Source organism: Arachis hypogaea, chromosome 6 (genome assembly GCF_003086295.3).
Source record: "Arachis hypogaea cultivar Tifrunner chromosome 6, arahy.Tifrunner.gnm2.J5K5, whole genome shotgun sequence".
NCBI lineage: Eukaryota > Viridiplantae > Streptophyta > Magnoliopsida > Fabales > Fabaceae > Arachis > Arachis hypogaea.
The window spans coordinates 85,893,230-85,909,499 of record NC_092041.1 but is presented as its reverse complement, the minus strand read 5'-3'; the positions used below and the strand labels follow the sequence as shown (position 1 = coordinate 85,909,499).

At 31.9% G+C, this 16,270-nt stretch overlaps 1 non-coding gene and 2 pseudogenes across 1 annotated transcript; 1 reads left to right on the top strand and 2 right to left on the bottom strand.

The window, feature by feature from the left end:
- The first annotated feature begins 193 nt into the window (after positions 1-193).
- Positions 194-11,182, top strand: LOC140173703 (endo-1,4-beta-xylanase 4-like; annotated as a pseudogene).
- On the bottom strand, positions 2,079-6,512 carry LOC112805683 (uncharacterized; annotated as a pseudogene).
- Positions 11,183-12,797: 1,615 nt separating the features above from the next.
- Positions 12,798-12,869, bottom strand: TRNAM-CAU (transfer RNA methionine (anticodon CAU)). The gene has a single exon. It is a non-coding gene; the product is annotated as a tRNA-Met (tRNA).
- Between the last annotated feature and the right edge of the window lie 3,401 nt (positions 12,870-16,270).

The following is a 16,270-nucleotide window of genomic DNA, read 5'->3' as shown; positions in this document are numbered from 1 at the left end:
AGCAACATGAGCTTCCAAATAATACATACAAATGAAACAACATGAGAAGGAGCAAGTGTTACCATCAAATAAAAAAAAAAAGTCTATTTTTCCATGAGCAATGCTAGGGGACCAGCAATATTTGTGATTGGTAGCCATCAACTAGCCATCAATGATGATTTGATGGTATGAGATTGGTGTGAGATTTCATCCAATGGCTCACATTTCTCTGCTGGTTACATGCTGGCCAAAATGCAATAAAATTGCTGCCCCTAGACTTTTCCTTTTCCCATTTGGATGTGGAATGAACTTCCATATCCTCATAAGCAGTGACTACCAGAATTGGTTTGCATCGAGATTCAAATATACAACTTTCACCAATGCCATCGAAAGATTACCACGTTTTCATAATACGCAGCGAAAGAAAAGAAAGTAATCCTAAAGTTTTATTTTGTGTTTAAATTTTATTCGAATAAACAATATATAGATTAGATCTAAATACCTATGTACGCTAGTGAAAATCACTTTCTCCTTCGATGGTACGAAGGCGCTATGTGTAACCACACCGAAACCATCCTTTGCTGCCAACTCCTTAACCAATGGACATCTGATCTAAATTAAGAAACCTTTTGCAACTCTTTGCATGCCATAAAATTCTTCTCCAAGAATTATGCTCACATACATTTATGTTTGTAGGAGTAAAGGAATAAAACTCTTATATTTTATATTCTCATCTATTTCCTCTATTTGTTGATGATTTTAAATTTGAATCTCAATTCAAATTTAAATCATATCTTACTATTTTAAATTTGAATCTTTCAAATTTATGAATCATATTATAACTCAATTTGAAATAGAATCAGTCAGAATCTCTTCCAAACTTAGAATTCAAATTTAGAAATAGAATAATTAATTTTTTTCAAATCTCATTTAGTATTCTTAATTATCATATTATTATTATATTCTTGGTGCTAAAAAGAGTATAATAATATTCTATTTGAATTAATATAAATATTTATTTGATCAAATCAAAATAATAATTAAATAATTCCACAGCAAAGATTAGAACACTCGTTAGTATGTAACCTCATAGATTCAATACTAAGCAGATAGTAAATCTACTTAATATACTAAAACTGGATTTTCCCCCAACTAATGAAAGTGAGGTGTCAATTCCATGTGAATCCATTTTTTCGCCAAAATGAATGCACTATTTTCTCTTCTAAGTATCTTTATTATAATTATACTATAATTAGCATTTAAGTAATAATGCATAATTATACTAATTTAAAAAATATCTTATTATATTTATATAAAATCAATATTTAATGTGTTATTAAACTACTTATCAATTTTCAATCGAAATTTTTTTTAATCATTTTAATAATAATAATAATAATAATAATAATAATAATAATAATAATAATAATAATAATATGATAATTATATGGTAATGGCACCGATTATTAATAACCAATTTATATTTTTCTAAATAAATTTATTTTAGAAAAATATCTTTATTATAATTATATTACAATATTACAATTAATATTTAATGAAAGGGTAAAATATACTTTTTGTTCCTAAAGTTTGCTAAAAGTTTTAAAAATATCCTTAAGTTTTGATTTGTTTTAATTTTGTCCATCAAATTTTCGATTTGCATCAATTTTACCCTAGTTACTAATTTTCTGATAATTAATATTTTTTTTCAAATATACCCCCTTCCTTATACTATCATCATCATCATCATCATTATCATCATCATTATCACAATCCTCTGTCTCTTCTTCTTTCTCTCTTTTCATCTCACCGTCATCTCCACCACCATCATCATTATTGAGCAACACTGTCAACCTCCTCCTTCATCGTCGCCGGCCAAACCCCTCATTCTCCTTCTTTCTCCTTTCTTCTCCGACCCTCCATCTCCATCACCACCATCTCTGTTGAACTCCATTCTCGATGACCACCACCATTTTTCTTCTTCTTCGCGGAAATCCAGCACCGTCAAAACCATCGCTCTTCCTCCTTCTCTGTTAGCAAACTCAGCTTCCTATCTTTTCATTACATGTATATATCCTGTATACGCTAATACTAATAAATTAGGCCTCTCTTGTATTTGACTGCAAATTGAAGCCTAATTGAAGATCCAAAGCTTTGTTATTACTACTATGATTTTGTATTTGATGATTCGAAGAATCAAGAAAGTTGCAAGAGTTGAAGATGTTGTAAGTCTTATTATTATTATTATTATTATTATTATTATTATTATTATTATTATTATTATTATTATTATTATTATTATCTGTACTAGTATTAGAGAAATTGAATATGCAAGAATTTTGCTGTGAAGAGGCAGCAGCTTGATATGATGATGGTAGAGATGAATACCAATTACTATTTGATGTTTTTTCGACCAAAAAGTTTGAATCTTGATTATTGGGATTGAAGTTAATTTGGAATTTTTTACAAACTGTGAAGTCAGAATAGTAGTTGTAAGAAGAAGGATCATAGAACCAAGGTGTGTTACTGTTATTATGATTATGATTATGGTAAGAAAAATCATGATGATTATTGTTTGGAAAATTGGGCTGTTGAAGATAGTAGTTTATGGTGGCTTTCATTGCTTGAAGTTGTAACCTTTTTTTCTTTATCCTCTTTTTTTTGGTAAGCATTTTGGTGTCCACCAAGTGCTTGTAAATTTGTAAATTCCTTCAAACAGTATTAGCACTCAAACTTCTTCTCATTATTATTAGTGGTTGTGGTTCTTTGATTTTGTGCTGTGATTTTTTTCCTAAGCTGGGTTTGCAAACAGAGAAGGAGGAAAAGTGATGGTTTCGACGGTACTGATTTCTGTGAAGAAGAAAAAAATGGTGGTGGTCATTGAGAATGGGGCTCAACAGAGATGGTGGTGATGGAGATGGAAAGTTGGAGAAGAAAAGAGAAAAAAAGGAGAATGAGGGGTTTGGCCAGCGACAATGAAGGAGGAGTTTGACGGTGGTTGCTCAATAATGATGATGGTGGTAGAGTTGACGATGAGGATGAGACAAGAGAAAGAAAGAGAGAAAAAGAATTGTGATGATGATAGTTATAAGAGAGGGGTATATTTGAAAAAAAAATATTAATTATAAAAAAATTAGTAATTAGGGTAAAATTGATCCAAATTGAAAACTTGATGGACAATATTGAAACAAATCAAAACTTAGGGATATTTTTTAAATTTTTAGCAAACTTTAGGGACAAAAAGTATACCCTTAATGAAATATCTTTATTATCTACCTATTCTATCTATTTATCTATTCTATTATATAAAAATCAGATTTTTGCACTTAATGATGGAACTGATATGCCATGCTCTTGAGGTGTTTCCTGATTTATTTCATTTAATTCGTTAAAGCAAATCAATTATAATTAATTAATGATTAGACATTCAAATCTCACCATTTATTATAATTTATATGAATTGATTAATTATAATTAATTATATCAATTAATTAATTTGGTTAATTATATTAATTATTTGATTTGATAGGAGTAAATGTTAAATTATTTAATAAATAATAAATATGATAACGAAATATATGAATTAATTTAATTAATTTTTTTCAATACCATCTATTTATACAAGATCAAATATTTTTTACTTATTCCGTCATTCGCTCTCTTTTCTCTCTCTCTCTCTCCCTCCCTCCCTCCCCCTCTCTCTCTCGTGTTTAGGGTACAATTTTTGTAATTTATTTAACTTTTGTTTCTTTTATCTTTATTTATACATTTAAAGATAATTTAAATTTTTTGTAATATTTTTATAAAAGGCTGATTAACAGGTTTTTCTTTAAAATACTTTTTTTTAAATTTTTTTAATAAGATCGTATTTTAATTTTTCTCTTTCATCCTTTGAATTAATTAATTATATTAATCTTCTATTGCAATACATTTTTTATCTACTCGATACATTATCTTTTCTATTTTCTTTTAATTTTTTTAATTACTATTTTTACTTTATTTTTAATCGTTTATTTTACTTTTACTTCTCATATATAGATTTATTATAATTCATCACAGGTTCTTTTTTAATTTAAGTAATTTTTTAGGTTATATTTTACCATTGATGCTTTTATTTTGTTTAGTGTGTTTTTTTTAGTATGTGTTTAATATAATAATCTGTAAATATCTATTCTATTAAATAAAAATTAAATTTCTACACTTAATGATAAAACTATCGTGGCAGGTTTCTGATGGCGTTTTTCGATTTATTTCTTTTAACTCATTAAATTCAATTTATTATAATAAATTAATTACATCAACTAATTAATTTAGTTAATTATTTAAATATCATACAATTTATTATAATTTTTATCAATCAATTAATTGTAATTCAAATTAAATGATTATTTTGTTACGAAATTATTATTTTCTAATCTATTTATGGGCAATACATATATCAATTATAATTGCAAATTAAGCTATATTACATTAAATGACTTATATAATGGTCATCTCATTTATTATCATAAATGTTGAATTAAATAAGTCATTATTACTTTTGATTTAGAATTAAATGAGAATAAAATCAGAGATACTATTTTATTTGGCCTTTAGGATTTAATGGGTGTCATATTCAGATATAAATAGTAACTTTCGAATTTTGGGCTCCAACACATTAAAGCCACATCAGTAACTCTTTCCATAAAAGGAATTGCGATTCAACTCTATCAGGGATACAGAAGGTTTTCAAAGAACAAGAAAATTGTCTGAATTTGTACGAATTCTAAATGTTCAAATTTATGATGTTGTTTCAGTTGGTTGTCGTTACAAGAATGACTCTCATCTATACGTGTCTAAGGACTAGAATATAAATTAAATATTATTTAAGTAATTTATTTCTAATATTGGTATTTAGAGAAATTTAAATTGTTGACTCAAATTATATATTACGACTATTTTTTTAATATATTATTTTTACATTTTTTAATATATGTTTTTTCTGATTTTTAAGTTTATTTTCTTTCTTGGATATATGTATCACCTTTTTTTTCATTTTATATTTCAGATTAGTAATGTAATTATTAAGAAAAATATATTTATAAAAAAAATATTAAAACATCACTATTTTAAAAAGAAAGAAAGAAAAGATACTTGAAAAAAGAAAACAAAAAATTAAAACATCACTATTAAAAAAAATTGTTAATATACGTATGAATGGGGTCAAGATTGAGGAATATATATGAATATAAAAAATAAAAAAATATTGCACATTGTAGAATAAAAAATAATCATATATATATATATATATATATATATATATATATATATATATATATAACGAAATAATTCTAACAGTTAATTGTTACAATTATTTATAAGGATTAATAGTGAATTGTTATAAGTATTTATCATCTAGAAAATTCGTACCTCAAACATAAATCTTCTTCTGTTTATTATTTTTCGTACCTAAGGGCTACTAACTACGATTCTATCAACAGTGTTGCCTATGATAGATTATGTAATGAAAATGTTCGAAAATAAAGGCAAGAATTATAAGGTTATGGAAAGTCCTATCCAAATTTGACAAGAACAAGACGACTTACATAGAAATAGTTCTCATGGATGATATGGTAAGTTGATTATTTTTTATTATTCTTTCAAGTAATGCTAAGCCCATTTTATAAAGATTTGTTGTTCATATTTTAAGTTTATTTAATAAGTAAACCTTTGCACGAATCAAAGACAATGTGATTTTATAGATTTATAAGTGCTAATAGCCTTTATATTTAATTTGTTTTATAGTGTGATAATAGCCAATATATTTGTTAGTAGATTTAACTATTACTATATTATTTATGATCACATTCAATATATATGTTTGATTTATTAAAGAAAGTAGATTATTAAAACCGATTAATAACTATTTTAGAGTTAATCCAATTAATACTAGATTAAAAAAAATAATACATAACATGTTATTTTTTTATTAATCAAATTATTATAATTCAAATTAATTTTTAAAAAATAATTTAAAATTATAATTTCAATCTTATCACGTGCATGATACGGGTAATTACACTTGTTAGTCATACTAAATTTACTAATCAAGGTTGGCGTCTAGTCCTTAACGACCTAATAGTATGAAGTAATATATTTTTACTAAGAACCTCATAAGAACAAAGTATAATTCTTTCCATCTTTTCAGCACTTGGTTAACCCTTAGAATATAGGTTAATTGTCAAACTCTAACTTGTTACCATTATTATAATGATATGTGAATGACTTAAAAAATTCATTTCTTCATTCATTCAATCTCCTTGGTCAAGGTTTTATTCATCACAATCATTATAATCATAAAGCTCAAATTCTTTACCGAGAGTTGACGGTTTCTTTATTGACTAATCATTAATTCTACAAGTATTTAAAATCATATCCAATATCCATTTAACTAGCACTCTAAGGTATTAGGTGTCCGGAATTAAAGTATAATAAATACATTATTAATTACTATGACAGTCGTAGGTTAAAGGAAACTCAATTACCATGTTCATCTTGAGAATGTTCTATTGACAAATATGCGATAATTATAACCATTAAAAATTCTCAAATTGAGTAAGTTATATATATATATATATATATATATATATATATATATATATATATATATATATATATATTGATGTTTCTGGATTATAATGTCTTTTTTATTAATCCTATAACTAAGAACAATTTAGATTAAATTATAAAAGATTTATCTCTCAATATTATTATGATCACTATCAAACAACAACAAAGCCTTGTCCCACTAAGTGGGGTCGGCTACATGAATCAAACGACGCCATTGTGCTCTGTCATGTATCATGTCTACAGAGAGACCGTTTACATGTAGATCTCGTTTGACCACCTCATGGATGGTCTTCTTAGGTCTTCCTCTGCCTTTCGCCCTTTGTCCATCTTCCATCTCATCCACCCTCCTGACTGGATGTTCTATCGGTCTTCTTCTCACATGTCCAAACCACCTGAGACGCGATTCAACCATCTTTTCCACAATGGGTGCTACTCCAACTCTCTCCCTTATATCTTCATTCCTTATTTTATCCAATCGCGTATGACCACTCATCCATCTCAACATCTTCATCCTTGCCACACTCAACTTATGTTCGTGCTCCCCTTTAGCCGCCCAACACTCCATACCATATAACATAGCCGGTCTTATAGCGGTGCGATAGAATTTACCTTTAAGTTTTAAAGGCACTTTTTTTTCGCATATAAAACCAGATGCACTCTGCCATTTTGACCAACCTGCTTGGATCCTATGATTTACATCATGTTCAATCTCTCCATTATCCTATATGATGCACCTAAGATACTTAAAACTTTTAACTTTTCGTAGGATGTTCTCTCCAATTTTCACCTCTATATTGGAGTTTTCCCTTCTCAGACTGAACTTACATTCCATATATTCCGTCTTGCTACGGCTTATGCGCAGACCATACACTTCTAGAGCTTCTCTCCATAACTCCAACTTCTTATTTAGGTCTTCCCTTGACTCTCCCATAAGGACGATATCATCGGCAAAAAGCATGCACCATGGCACAGGCTCTTGGATGTGCTCTGTGAGTACTTCCAAGACTAATGTGAAAAGGTATGGACTTAAGGATGATCCCTGGTATAATCCTATACCAATAGGAAATTCCTCTGTCACACCACCTTGAGTCTTCACACTAGTTGTGACCCCATCATACATGTCTTTAATTGCCCGAATATATGCGATCCTTACTCTCCTCTTTTCTAAAACCTTCCATAAGACCTCCCTTGGTACCCTATCATACGCTTTTTCCAAATCAATAAACACCATGTGTAGATCCCTTTTATTACTACGATACCTCTCCATCATCCTTCTTAATAGGTATATCGCTTCAGTGGTAGATCTGCCTGGCATAAATCCAAATTGGTTCTCTGTTACTTGTGTCTCTTTTCTCAACCTCCGTTCTATCACCCTTTCCCATAACTTCATAGTATGACTCATAAGCTTAATCCCTCTATAGTTTCCGCAACTTTGTATATCCCCCTTATTCTTGTAGATAGGTACCAAGGTGCTTTTTCTTCACTCATCAGGCATCTTCTTTGACCTTAAAATCTCATTAAAAAGCTTGGTTAACCAGTTGATGCCTTTTCCTCCAAGACCCTTCCAAACCTCAATCGGGATATTATCAGATCCTACTGCCCTGCCATTTTTCATCTGCTTTAGAGCTTCTTTTACCTCGAAGTCTTGAATCCTTCGATAGTAGTCAAAGTTTTGATCTTCTTCCCTTGTGCATAATCGACCAAGGCTCGGAAGAGTCTTCTGTCCCTCATTAAATAACTCGTAGAAGTAGCTCTTCCACCTTTCATTAATCTTCTCTTCTTGAGCCAACACCTCTCCATCCTTATCCTTTATGCACTTAACCTGATCCAAATCTCTCGTTCTTCTTTCCCGACTCTTTGTGTTTCTATATATACCTTTTTCTCCTTCTTTCGTGCCCAAAGACTGGTAGAGACCCTCATATGCTCTTGTTCTTACTTCACTTACAGCCACTTTTGTCTCTTTCTTAGCCGCCTTATATTTTTCCCAGTTATCTGCATTACGGCATAAAGACCACTCTTTAAAGCATTCCCTTTTTATCTTTATCTTTTCTTGTATACTCGCATTCCACCACCAGGACTCCTTGTCTCTTGGTCCTATTCCTTTAGATTCACCAAAACTTTCTTTTGCTGTTCTTCTAATAACTTCTGCCATCTCCCTCCACATCTCTTCCACGCTTCCATTCCCATCCCACTTTGCCTCTTCTCCTACCCGTCTTAGGAAGCTTCTTTGTTCCTCACCTTTCATCCGCCACCACCTCGTCCTTGGGTTCTTCGTATGATGTCTTTTCCTCAACTTTTGCTCAACGCGAAAATCCATGACGAGCACCCTATGTTGTGTTGTCAAACTCTCTCTCGGGATAATTTTACAGTTAATGCAAAATTTCCGGTCGACTCTCCTCAACAAGAAGAAGTCAATTTGAGAGCTTGTCATGCCACTCTTATAGGTTATAAGATGTTCGTCTCTCTTTTTAAAACATGTATTTGCGATGAGAAGATCAAAAGTTGAGGAAAAGTCCAAAATAGTTTTACCCTCGGCATTGATCACCCCGAAACCATGGCCTCCGTGAATACTCCCATATCCAGTCACTTCTCTTCCAACATGGCCATTTAAATCTCCTCCTAAAAAAAATCTTATCTCCCAAAGGTATGCCTTGAACCAAACTCTCTAGATCCTCCCAAAACCTTATCTTGTGTTGTTCGTCCGAACCCACTTGCGGTGCATAGGCGCTAATCACATGGAAAGCACCTACCTCCACCACAAGTTTGATAGAGATGATCCGATCTCCCACCCTCTTGACATCCACTACGTCCTTCTTCCACTGCTTATCCACAATTATTCCAACTCTATTCCTATTCTTCACCTTTCCTGTATACCAAAGTTTGAAACCAGAAGAATTCAACTCCCTAGCCACCAACCCATTTCGTTTCTTGTAGGCACATAATGTTAATCTTCCTCCTTGTCATGGTGTCCACCACCTCCATGGACTTTCCTGTTAGAGTGCCTATGTTCCGTGTCCCAAATCTCAACCTTCTGTCGCTTCGACCTTTACCTTTTCCTTTGTGAACTAGCTTATTTACCCTCGTCCGTTCACGAAAACGCGAGAACCCTTGCTCATTTAACACTACATCCGGGCACCGATGCAGCGGCTCTTGCTTTGACACCGTACTCGAGCCATACGGCGCGTTGCTTCCGGGCAACGACCTAGCTTTAGCGCAATAATGTCTTTGATTCATGTCATGAGGGGTTCGGCTATATTTTTATGTTGGTTGCCGAAGACCTAACACAACCCTCCTCCTTTATCCGGGCTTGGGACCGGCTATGTACCACAAGTGTAACATAGGCGGAGTTTATTATGATCACTATCACAATGATAAATTTCTAAATTTAATCAAAGACATTATTATATTAACATTTTAATATAATAACAACAACAAATTATTTAACACATGATTGATTGGATTGTGATCGTACTATTTATTCTCCGCCGCCAATGAAGTCGTATAGCATAGAGGAAATTCAAGATTAAGAGAACTACACCATATTAGATGCCATGATGGATTTTACCAAAGAGAATGACATTAGTGTCAGAGGCCATAACATTTTCTGGGACAATGAAAACATGCAGCCTAAATGGGTCAAGTCCTTATCTCTTGATTTGTTAAGGGAAGCAGTAGAAAAAAGAACAAATTATGTAATTTCAAGGTATGAAGGTGAACTTATTGCATGAGATGTGGTGACTGAGAATCTCCACTTTAGCTTCTCTGAGGACAATCTTGGTGAAAATGATGCAATAGAGTATTTTTCAAAAACTTACCAGCTTGATTCAAAACCATTATTGTTCATGAATGAGTATAATAATATTGAATATAGTGGTGATAGAGCGATCAGCCCAGCCAATTATATTGCGAAAATTGCAAAGATTTGGTCATTTCCAGGAAATAGAGGAATATCAGCAGCAATAGGGCTGCAAAGCCATTTCACTGCTAGGCAGTCAAATCTTGCTTAGTTGCTTACAACTTACATGAGAGCTGCTCTTGATGCTTGATACTACTTCACTTCCAATATGGCTCACAGAAGTGAGTGTGGATTCAGATCCAAATCAGGTCTTTCTAAACTCTAGCCAATGTTTAAGATATGAAAACATATGCTAATTTGATCAGTGTCATCCTTAAAATTCGATAGAGATGATTTTTTTAGAATTTTAGAATAAAGTTGTACTACTTTAATTAACTATAGCTTATGACTTAATGATAAGACACCAAATTCTAAGAGAAGGATACTCTCATCCTTCTATTGAAGGGATCATCATGTTTGTCAGTCTGGCAATAGCTGGTTTCAAGGACATGGCTCTCATGCTGATGAGAATTTTCATAATACTCCAGCTGATGACGTTATGGACAAGCTCATCAATAAGTGGTAAACTGAGCCTCAGAAAGTCATAGAAGACAGCACTGGATTTGTACATTTTTCACTTCATCAAGGAGATTATGATGGAACAGTGACACATCCTCTTGGCCACTCCTAAAAAACATTGAATCTAAGTATAACAAAGATTCTACACAACAAACTATCCATGTCAAAATGCATTCATAAAAGCTATAGCAAACATGTACATGTTAAGAGATCCTGATAAAATATTATATAATATTATTTTTGTTGAATTTTGATTTTCAATAGTCATGCAAACGAACTATCAAAGTGGTTCCTTCACTCTAGTATTATGAAACAAGCACTTAATATATTTTGAATATACTTATTAAGTTCAAATTTTAAAGATAAAAAATACAAAATAATATGTTTCCTTAAAGTATAATGCTTTGAACTTTGAAGCCTGGTACATTTTCACTTCCCTAACACTGAGCTCTATTCTGTTTTATTGGTACATTTAGGCTTAAATGATGAGTTTTCAGATGTTCTTTAATATTCACATTTGTCTTATACATCTCTTTCCATATGGACGAAAGATGATAGTTGTAATATTGTAAACCATTTCTTTAACATCTTTCAAATTGTACATATTTGATAATTTCTAGGTATGCATTTTGACCTGAATCATTTGTTGTGATGACTCTTTAGTTAAATTAAGATTGTGTGTTTTGGAGTTGTAGCAAAGAGGATGTGCTATAGTAACAATGTAATCTTATCAAGCCACAAATTTCAGATTCAAACTTAATAACACATTAATTCAACATGAATAATTAACATCTTACAAAGTGTTGTTACTATTAGCATAATCTGAGTACCAGTTATCACTATTAAGGGACTTTTCAGAAAATATATTATACAAGATCAATTAAAAAAAATGGAGTGTTCTTAGGCTTTTGATGATTATTTTACAGAAGCCAATAAGTAGAACCAGATTACGTAAGATGATTCCCAAGCAGCCACAAGAGTGTACCGAAAGATAGATGAGAGGGACTCAATCAATACATCCTATGAATTGGATGGTTCAAACTAAAATTGTACCTTTTATTTTGGTGAAATGTGCAAAATATTTATGTATCATGTGTGATCCCACAAATGTTTAGATGGTTTGATACTATCCTCTTAGTCCAGAACGAACAAAAGTAAAAAACAACAAAGTCCTAACGGCTAAGTGAAAAGTTCTAATCTTTGATTAAATGAAAGGAAAGATTTACTAACTAGTTACATAAACTACAAAAATGCAGAAAGAGATTAGAGTTGATCCTTCTTTTCGTTCACGTCATCTGTTGTGTGATGGATTCGAGTTGCTTGAAGGATCCTTCTTCAAACTCGGCTCTACAGATTTCTGAGAAGCATCATATGATCTTTTCAATTTAGCTACACTTGTAGAAAAGGAGGCATGAGCTAGCAGCTTTCGCGTCACCAACCTATCTATCAGATTACTTTTATTCTCACAATTGAGTGAAACTATAGAGCACATGATTAAATGTATGATTACCAGAGCGAAGAGACCCACCAGAGCTCATTGAGTGGCAGCTTTCATGGTAGATTTTATTTGAAACAACAATTGACAACAGTTATTATAAGAGAATTTTGGTGTTCGAAACTATGCCATTGGAGAGTTGGAAGGCATGTTTGTGTTGAATTATTATGATCAGGTTTGTTGTTGTGAACTTGTGATCACATGTTGGAAACACTAACGTAATATATACTTCATCTGTTTGTGATGGAAATGTGAAATAAAAACAAAAGGGAAAAAAAATAGATTGCAGAAGCCACTCTTTATCAGAGCCAGGTTTCGATCCTGGGACCTGTGGGTTATGGGCCCACCACGCTTCCGCTGCGCCACTCTGATTTATTGGTATTTTTTGTATCTAAAGTTTTATATTAAATAAAATTATGGGCTGGGCTCTTGTATTACAAGTCCTTGTAATATTATCAGTTTATATACTCAACGGGTTATGTTTTTATTATTGTGCATTTAAATTGTCGTAATGACCAACATATTAATTTTTCCATGTTAGATTTTTTATTTTTAAATTTTGGCAAAAGTAGTTGATGCATATATTTTAATAGCTCAAGTACAAATTCGATTGTTCTTTGCAAAAGAAAACTATGTTCCGCACTATCAATAAAGTTCTGTTTTGTTTAAACCGAAGTCAGACAGCAATGCAATTATTCAAGACACGAGATATAAAAATTGGCTTATACGTTGTCAGATATTATAGTTTTGTTCTCAATAAATGCTTAGAGAGGCATGTACAAAATAAAAATTATTTACTAGGAAGACTAGCAAGGGAATAATGGAATCAGATCCAAATTATAATAACAACGTGTTAATGAATGCCAACTTAGATAAGCAAACTATGTTAACAACAATGTAATAATTCTGAATAATTAACCTTCGCCTATGAAACTTTCCCTTTTGCTTAACGTAAAACACGTGACGATTTCGTCTCTTTTAATTAAAGGATTGACGCATATGAGGATTATGTTGTTATTATATTGACAGTTAGCCCTTTTTACTTAGGTTGGACCACTTTACTAATCATTCAAAGTTGATAGTATATTAATTTTATCAATTATATTACACCTTCAAGTTTACAAATATGTTGCTTTTCAGTTCCATTCTCAACAAAATTGTTATAGCTTGTTGCCACAATGCCACCTAACTTCTTGTGTTAAGCAGCGAAAACTTACTTTTTGTGGACCGGTTTTCTTTGTGGGGCTTAAAAGCAACTATAGACAGACGACCATTCTATTAGAGACAAGATTTATATATCGTGCTCAGATTATATTTATGTACTGTGTTTATCCTCTAATATAGTGGAATTTAACCATGTAATACACAACGATAGTATAAATAATATAGAAAAATATTTTGGACAACAAGAAATAAGTCAAAATAGCCAATGAGGGTATAAATTGTATATGATCTGACACAAAATTCTCTGGACTGTGATTGGTCTTTGTAATATTTAGCATACATTATCTTTAGCATAAAAAATCCCTCAAACCAAATGCATCGGCCACCACCGGTAAATTGTCAAATATATTGCAAAACCAAACTCAATAAATCAAATTAAAGAAAGATACAGGATTCAACACCTCTAATTCACATTAAGAAATTCATGACTTGGGAAAAAATAGTTGCATGTCAAGAAAAGATACATACCAAATAAGGCTAATATATATACATATATACTTGTAAAGGTTGGGTTATTATAGGTTGATTCGTTTCTTGTAAAGGTTGAGGTTCTTGTAAAGGTTGAGGTTTTAGATCTTGTACGGGTACTGTAGGTTGGGGTGCCATCCATTCTTTGAACGTTATATACATGTATTCTTGATTCTATCTCTAAAAGTTGTCTCATGCTTTGTACATGTAAATAATGCATCCTTCTAACATAATGAATGCGTTTATTCTTAATAGTTTGTCTAGCGGTTTTTACTGATTTTTTGGTTTTAATTTGTTGTACAATCTTTTTGGTTCTGATTATTTTCTTGTCCATCTTTTTTATTTCTACTTTTAATTCCGAAGATTTAGTTATTAGTTCTCTTATTTTTCTATCTATTGCCATTACTCTTGTTTTCATATTTCTTCTAACTAATTTTACTGTTTGCCGACATTCACTGTTTGCTTTTACTTTTTACTTTTACTTTTTTACTTTTTACTTTTTACTTTTTTTTTTTTTACAATTGGGCTTTTACATTGATTGCATATACAGTACTTGTTATATCTCAAATGGGTCTTGAGAGTCTTGATAATAATGAGCTAGACTGGACTGGACCTCTTCGTCTTCTCCAAGAGGTACAGTCTGTATTGCTTGTAGAGAGCTTTGGACATCTTCCTCTGAAGTTGCTGCAGCTAGGGCTGCCATAATTTGTCTCTTTTGTGCTAAGAATTGGGTCTCTTTTTTATAAGCTATTTGTTCATTGGTGGTGCTTGAGGCTGTTATTGCTGGACGCTTTTGTGATGTTGTTAACCATTGATCAATAGCTGCTCTTCTTAGTAAATTTATATCATATTTGTTCCACCATTTAATTTTTATTACTCTTACTAGATATTGTATACTTGGAGATTCTTCATATGCTGCTGAATCATATTCCCATGTCATAATCCAGCTTATTCCCATGGCTGCTATGAATGAAATGAACTTATATTCTTGTAGGAATGATGACTTGCTTTTAAAGTATTCATACACCATACTGGCTTCTTTTGGGAAGAAAGCTTCCATTGGTCCAAAGTTCTGGAACCATGATTGAAACCATTTGGAAAATTGTAATGATATCCCCTTTCTGAACCAAATGAACCAAGAATGGGGATTTGGTGATAGAAATAAAACATGATTCCAAGCTTCTTGGTAATCATAGTAGGTATAGTTCTGAGGTTCAAATTTTAATGAGAAGCTTTTAGACTGATATGGGGGTTGATACGGCCGTTACAAATCCGATGTCATAATTCGACATTATGCACCATAACTCGGCACTTTACGTTATAACTCAGCGTTATACGTTACAATCAGACATTATCACTTGTTAAAACCTATTAATTGCTCTTCAATTCAGATGATCAATAGAAACGTAACTGACCTATTTTATCTCACCTATAAAGGTATGATATTTTATCTTCAAAAGGGACATTGAATTCTCAATACTGACTTAATCTTCGGAGTGTCTTTGCAGGTACACTCCCCCCTTGTTCCTTGCTCACGCTCTGCGCAATTGGACATCTCCTTGGAGAAAAGCTCGGACTTCCACAAAAGCTCAAAGGTCGGCACCGAAGATAACAACTCGGCGTTGACTCCCAGGGACCGAGCTCTCCCTTCAAGTATCCATACAAGAACAATTGGCGCTCACCGTGGGGCCTCGAAATAAACACCCTTCTTTCTATAGGCCCAATTTCCTTCCAATGGCTTCAAACTTACCTGCACCTTTGTAAACAAAGGTCATATAGTAAATCATTAAGGCCCGAAAAAGGCCGATCTATATCTATTTTTTCGATCATTATCTGTCATCACTAATTTTTCAATTCATCTCTGGTTTATCTATTTGCCGATCTATATCTGTTTTGCCGATCTATATCTATTTTTCGATCTATATCTGCTTTTTCGATCATTATCTGTCATCTCTGTATTTTTTAAATCATCTGATATATTTATTTGCCGATCTATATTTGCTTTTCCGATCAATATCTGTCATCTTTTATTTTTCAATTCATCTATGGTATATCTATTTGCCGATCTATATCCGTTTTTA